This window comes from Lolium rigidum, chromosome 1 (genome assembly GCF_022539505.1).
Source record: "Lolium rigidum isolate FL_2022 chromosome 1, APGP_CSIRO_Lrig_0.1, whole genome shotgun sequence".
Taxonomy (NCBI): domain Eukaryota; kingdom Viridiplantae; phylum Streptophyta; class Magnoliopsida; order Poales; family Poaceae; genus Lolium; species Lolium rigidum.
In genome coordinates, this window is record NC_061508.1 from 323,153,974 (window position 1) to 323,161,046 (window position 7,073).

Here is a 7,073-nt window from a genome sequence, read left to right on the forward strand (position 1 = left end):
CCCGATTCATTATCGGAGACTCACCAATGATGAATGGAAAATGGTTGAGGAAAGACTACGGATTAGAGTAAGCAGTTGGAAAGGTAAATTATTGTCCTTGGGAGGAAGATTAGCACTCATAAATCCGGTACTTGGTAATATGGTACTATATATGATATCTTTGTTCCAACTTTCTAGAGGAGTCTTAAAAAGATTGGATTATTTCCGATCAAGATTCTTCTGGCAAGGGGATAGTGAGAAGCGTAAATATCGACTAGCTAAGTGGGGTGCTCTTTGTCGACATAAAGATCATGGGGGGCTTGGTATACAAGACCTCCAGATCAAGAATATGGCACTTCTCGGTAAATGGTTATCCAAGCTACTTACCGAAGAGGGTATCTGACAAACACTTCTCAAGAGAAAGTATATTGGCTCAAAAGCTCTATCCCAGGTTCTTTGGAAACCGGGAGATTCTCATTTTTGGGTTGTTCTTATGGACACAAAAAAGTGTGTTTTTTGTCATCATGATGAGACTATCAAACACTTGTTCTTTCAATGTAAGTTTGCTAGGTCTATATGGTCAGCCATTCAAATAGGGTCTACCTTATACCCACCGTAGTGTTGCCAATATATTTGGCAACTGGCTCAATGGTGTGGATGTAAGGTTTAAGCGTCTTATTAGGATGGAAGCGATTACAATTATTTGGTCGCTGTGGCTATGTGGAAATGGCAAGATTTTCAATAATATTTCTTCCTCTTTTATGTAGGTCATTTACCGGTGCACAGCACACTCCGCTCTTGGGTGCCATTGCAGCGGGTGGAGCATCGAGACCTCTTTACGGAGGTATCTTCACGGTTAGAGGATACAGCGAGGAATATTTTTTTCTAACATGGGTGGCAGCGTGATCTTCGGCTGGATCCCCCTAGCTAGTCTTTTATCTTCCTTAAACTTTGTTGTCATTTTCGAACTTTAGTGTGATGTTGTAACAGATATTTGTGCGGCTGTGTGCATCTTAGATATGCAGAGGCCGGGTCTATTGCATTAAATAATAAAGTGTCCATTTTTGAAAAATAGTGTAACCAATATTTGTTAACAGGAACAACATGCACACCTTACGAATCAAAGATCATTAGGTGAAATTTAAATTAACCAGCTGCGGGTTGGGTCATCGGGGAACTGAGAGAGAAGCGAGTAGCTCGTGCGCGGGCCCCCACCGGTCCATGCATTGGCGGAGCTACAGCAGACCAACAGGGTGCACTGAATACCGGGTGAGTACATTTTTTCTTTGTATATCAGCTCATCTTCACCGTATGTGCACCCCTGAGGCCAAAGTTTGTGTAACCCCGTGCAGCCAAGAGCCCACCATTGGCCGTATGGCCGGACGGTGTTCCTGAATTTGTACAAGGTTTAGTGGCCAGCGACATTGCTGTGCTCACCAGTTAATGGAATTTCGGTTTCCATCTCAAAAAAAAAAAAGTTTATGAAGCCCAACAAATTTCCGAGAAGTTCAGGAAACTGAACGCACCTAGACCAGCAGAACATAGACTGAACACATCGCAGTTTCGCAACAGACGGAGCTCTTGCCTGGCGCGTGGCGAAGCGGCACGGCGCGGCTATGCATCGTATTCCGATTGTTCCCCTCCTCCTCTCCTGAAATCGCTCGTCGCCTCATCCCGAGCTCCCCGGCCAGCGTGCGCGGCCGCCCGACGCGACCCTCCACGGCTCCGCCACCGACGGCGCCGGCCGCTCGAAACTGCTCACCCTCGGTATTTCTTGCAGTTGTTCTCCTGATGTCTATGTCTCAAGACTCACGCTCTTGGCCAATCCCTAATTCCCCTCTTGAAGTCCTGAACTCGTGTTCGTGTCGCCGACGGTAGCAAGGCTTCAATTCGTCCGGGATACAAGAGGAGGAGGTATTATTAGCAATTATAATGTCTCATACCATTGAAAAATTGCAGACTCCTCTCTGAAAAATTCATCTTTGGTACATCAACAATTTCCAGGTCACACTTTTGTATAAACTAGCAATGATTGGCGCGGCGGCACGCCGCGCCAGTATGGAAGCCGACTGATGGAAAAGTAGGTAAAATAACCCTTAAATCTTAAAACAGTATAAGCCACTAAAAAGGTATCCTCATGAGTGAAATACAAAAACGGTTGAGACTAAACGATATATGTTTGTGATTAGGGGTAGGATGGATACGATTAAATGATACCACGATACCTCTTCGGGTTACACTCTTTTGAGATTTGGGGCTCTATGAAAACCCAAGCCGTAAAATAATATAGATACACCACTTAAATTGTAATATTTGTAATTAACTGGATCAACTAAAATGGCTAGGCTAGTTAAAAGAGTAATGGATAATGGACTGTGAGGGGAATCCACGGTGGGATAAGAAAATATGCTACATTCAAGTGTGCTCAGACGTGGAAAGATTATAATAAATTAGTAATATACTTTCCACGTGGAAAGACTATAATAAATTAATAATAGACCTATTAATCATAGGAATGTCAGTTTGGTGTGCAGTAGAGAATAGAACGACTGTACTAAATGGGAAGCTCCAGGAGCTAAAACATGATAATGTATGGAACATTAAGTTTACATGGGAAAATATTTATTATGTGACTTCTTTCCGGTGCTATTTTGTAGGCTGACAGAATTGACTTGTTGACTTTGAAGAATCACAAGTACCTTCATTGATTTTATTTTTACTTTACCACTGCAGCTATGGTGGCAATATATAAATATTCACATATGGGCAGAGGAACTCACTCAATATTATGGCTTGCAGGCATTTCAGGGAGCACCATGTCTGCTCTTCCCACACCACAAGGAGCAAAATTGAATCCATTGTCCTATGCACTTTCCGACAACGGAAAATATGTCTACAATTGTTGCAATTGGTGTGACTTTCTTCTCATAATCATCACATCGAGCAGTTATCTTTTCAGGTTTTCTAACTTATGATGATCTCCTACATACAACCTGGTTCCATACTGATGTCATGCATCTTAAAGAATAAAAGCACTTGACTTCGTTACATACCTCTGCTACAAAGATGGCCAAGAAGAACTACACCAAGATGCACACATCCATATGATCAGAATGTCCTTGAACCAGAATTTAGTGAATGGGCTACTATTATGGCCTTGTGGTCAACTCTTCTCTCCAGTGAGGACTGCTGCTATAGCTGATCAAGACCCAGTGCATGATTCATATGTAATTAAAGATCTGGTGAGTAATGGAATAGAAGATGAGAAGTCCATGGTAGCAACAAAACTATAACAAAGTTCAATGTTTAGACATGAACAATATTTTTGTAATCCATAGCCACCGATTGAGAACTAAAAAATCTAGGTTATGCTATACAACACAAAGATAGTATGCAGAAAACAACAACACGGGGCACTTTGTAACGTAAATTAAGACTGTTTCATTAACAATTATGAACCTCCTGTTTTGCTTTTTCAATAAAGACCTCCTGTTTTGCTACTGATTTCTATTTAATTTTGCTTCCACATAGCGCCAAATATAACATCATGGCCTCTGAATAATATAAATGAAGATCAATGCTAGAACTACATTACCAATTATACAGATCACGTTTTGGTACTAAGTTCCATTTAATTATGATCCAACAAGAGTGCGAACCTGCACGACAATGATCCAACAGTTCAGTGTAGAATTCCCCAAAATCATATTAATATCTAAAAGAAGTTTAAAAATTTATTGAAACTCCAAAAAATATCCTATATGCTCATTGGTATTTTCAACAGGACAATACCAGAATATCCTACCATCAATTACATATGCCAATGCAGAGATTGGTGTCTCCTTTTCAGAATAACAAATATCTCCATACTGATTGGAGGCTGCAGCGAAAACACATAACAGTAACTATATTGTGCGCTATGATGACGCATGAGATATTTTCTCACAAATTTGATGCCTATTCATGCACCACATGAGAAAATCGCTTCAGGGTAAAGTGATGTCTAAGCAATTAAAGAAATATTAAGGCTCCTGAAGCATTATTGTTACAACCCAATCTGTTGTACTTGGCGTTGTGTGCAGCTCTTTTTCTGTGGCAATCTTGATCCCACAGAAGGCTTTGGATGCCATTTCAATTTCAACACTAATGTGAAACATCAAAGAAACAATATGGAATTATTGCTGCTTGAGGTCATTGGAATGATCTGTTAACCTCACCTCGGCATGATGATCACCCAACTGATGGTCCGTGTGGGAACACCACAACAGGTGCACTGGTATCATTCTCCAGACATGTAGAGTGAAACATCTCAAACATCAAAAGCTTCAAACATCAGTCATAAAGGTGCGGAAGGGTTCCGATAAAGCTATGTTACAATCCAGAAGTGAACAATTGTTCTATTATTTTTTCCATTTTTCAAGACCCCATGGAGAAAAGAAGCATCTCCAAATTATAGATGGTATGGTTCAAGATTTTGAAGCTAACTTACAACATTTTTAACCATTCCAAAGTTTCGGAGAATGAAAAAAAGAGATCATAACTAACCACGGAAGTCTGTGGATGCCTCCAGGGCGACTACGGTCGAAGCAGGCAAGCACACCTGCAATATTCATCAACTCATCACATGATGCCACATACACATTAGCAGGGGTGACACTCGGATGACTGCCTAAAAATTCCATCTCATCGCTACAATGGAGTATGGGCTCCAACTGCACATGGGAAAACAATACCGACTATTAATAATAAAAGCTACGATTAGCACATGGTAACAAAAAAAGATAATTTGAGACGTGATTCACCGATAATGAAATAACTTCAAGTTAATCACCTGGTCATAGTCTTTCCATACAACTGATGGACACACTCTTTGTCTCTGCCTTTGATCAGCCGCACCATGCATAGTATTTTCCATGAGTCACCAGCGTTTTAGCTGCACAAATTAACCACATATGATGAACAAAATTCAATAGGACCACCCATTCACAAAAATAAGGAAACTAACATTAATTATGACCAATCTATAATGAAATATCTGATTGCTGCACATTGTTTTATCTGTTTTCAAATTGGGCTCGATGATGTAGACCTTCTGATTTGCTGCAGCAACCGACAAATAGTGCACAAAAATATGCTATTTGTTCTACAGATGTTAAATTAGTTTCAGTTGCAAACACACCACATACTTCCATGCTAGATTTAGTTAGAACAGCTGTAGTTGGATTACTTGGATCAATAAATTACTATATAATTGCCTGATAACTGATATAAGGCTCATCCCTCAATCTGGCTCCATTTCTGTCCGGTGTCCAAGGAGCCCTGCAGGTTGCCAAGACTGCACCTCTGATTAAATGTTACACATGTATACTAAGGTAAGATCGCCTTGTTGTTCCTTGGAGCACAACACAATTCTTACATAGCAATCTTCTTTGAAGGATGCATCATGAAAATTCATGAGACGATAAAAATATATATTGCATATGCAATAAAAGTTCTTTTTCCTAGGAAAGAAATGCAATACATATACAATATATTATGGCCTAAACAGTATTTTAAAAGATTCCAATAAAACGATGTGGGTTGTCTAAAACAGGATAATGTAAAGATTAACATATACAATACATTAAATTTTGTGCCCTAACAGGTTTTTCCCATAAAATGTCTAAACGATGCAAGTAACAACATCCAAGAAAGGGTAAGTAAATCTAACCATTCAAAGACTGAAAGACCCACTTCAAAATCGTCAAGACGTATAACAGCTTCAGTGAAGACATTTTCCAGTATTATGTTTGATGATTTCCTGAAACACACATACATTTTGTATAACTGGAAAAAATACAACATTCGAATCAGAAAAATGCTCAAACTTGCGACCCATCTCCTGCTACTTGCTGGTGGTTTGCTGAAACTGTTACTGAATGTATGACTTACAAAGCTGAAGGTCACAGAGGATAGCAGAGAGCCACAGATTCTTGAACAGAGCCGCTCAACATGCTGAACGGCATGGTCACCGAGCACGTTAGCGCAAGTCATCTCGACATGCGAGTGTTGTAGCATGCAGTTTGCTCTTCTCTACCGCCGATTCCTAGAGGAAACCCATCCCCGTATGCTGGAGCTCGATGATGCTAGCGGCGGTGTTCCCCGCCTATGGTGGCAGATGGCAGCGTCGTTGGGTTCTGCCATGGCGTAGGCGGTGGGATGTGGTGAAGGCGGTCTATTTGGCCGCTTTCTAGCAGATTACCAAGCTCAGCACCTTCTTCTGCAAGCATAAGCCCCTCACCACCGTCGCCCCCTCGCCGCCGCCCGTCAACATCTTAGCCGCATTGTGACTGCAACGCCGTAGCACCGCGACGACCCACACCCACCAGAGCGAGTCGTCCCCTGCACCGGCCCCGGATAACCAAGGATGAAGAAAGGGCAGGACGCGGCGTCAGGCTTGGCATGCCGCTCCCGTCTTCTTTCTGCCGGAGCCGGAAGCTGCTCGACCTCGCTGGTGAGGGCAGACCAGCGTGTCCAAGGAGTCCTGGAGCGCGAGCGCAGGCGATGTGGGCAAGTTGCCTAGGTTCACAGGGGCAGCCTAGCTCGGAACGACGACAAATCGGAGAGGAGCATCGCAGCAGCGAAGAATCAGGAGGACATAGGGAACGACAAACTGCCGCAGAGAATGATTGGGCCGGGGAAAAGAAGGTCGATGGCTGCCATGAGCTCAAACAGAGGATAGCAGGTTGGGAAGAGACCCGGGCAGGAGCATGGGAGCTCAGGGTGGAAAGATCTTTGGCAAAAGCTCGGTGGAAGATTTGAGAAGATCAGTGGAGAAATTAACGGGAGGAAGCATCAAGAAGATTCAGTGTAGACTGCACATAACGCGAGGGCACTGTACGCCGCTTTGACCAGTCTCCCCCTATGGCCCACCTTAGAGCTACAACCACACAGTTAATGTACCCAAAGAGCCTACCAGCCAAGCATTTAGACAGAGAACGAAGAAAACTGCATACGTGTGAACGACACAATAATTCTCAACCTCAGTAAATATCTTACGGAGCACCCGAATACTTCACACCCAATAAAAAGTCCCATATAATGTGTACGTGTCA

General features: G+C 42.4%; 2 long non-coding RNA genes across 3 annotated transcripts; both read right to left on the reverse strand.

The window, feature by feature from the left end:
* Nucleotides 1–1,727: 1,727 nt before the first annotated feature.
* On the reverse strand, nt 1,728–4,186 carry LOC124698703. Its single transcript, XR_007001062.1, has 3 exons — nt 3,033–4,186; nt 2,760–2,872; nt 1,728–1,862 (listed from the first exon to the last, which is right to left on the reverse strand). It is a non-coding gene; the product is annotated as an uncharacterized LOC124698703 (long non-coding RNA).
* Nucleotides 4,187–4,196: 10 nt separating this feature from the next.
* On the reverse strand, nt 4,197–6,271 carry LOC124698709. 2 transcript variants are annotated; one of them, XR_007001072.1, is made up of 4 exons: nt 5,911–6,271; nt 5,690–5,779; nt 4,811–4,912; nt 4,198–4,691 (listed from the first exon to the last, which is right to left on the reverse strand). It is a non-coding gene; the product is annotated as an uncharacterized LOC124698709 (long non-coding RNA). The 2 variants fall into 2 exon arrangements; XR_007001067.1 differs by having other exon boundaries at nt 4,197–4,691; nt 5,690–6,271.
* Between the last annotated feature and the right edge of the window lie 802 nt (nt 6,272–7,073).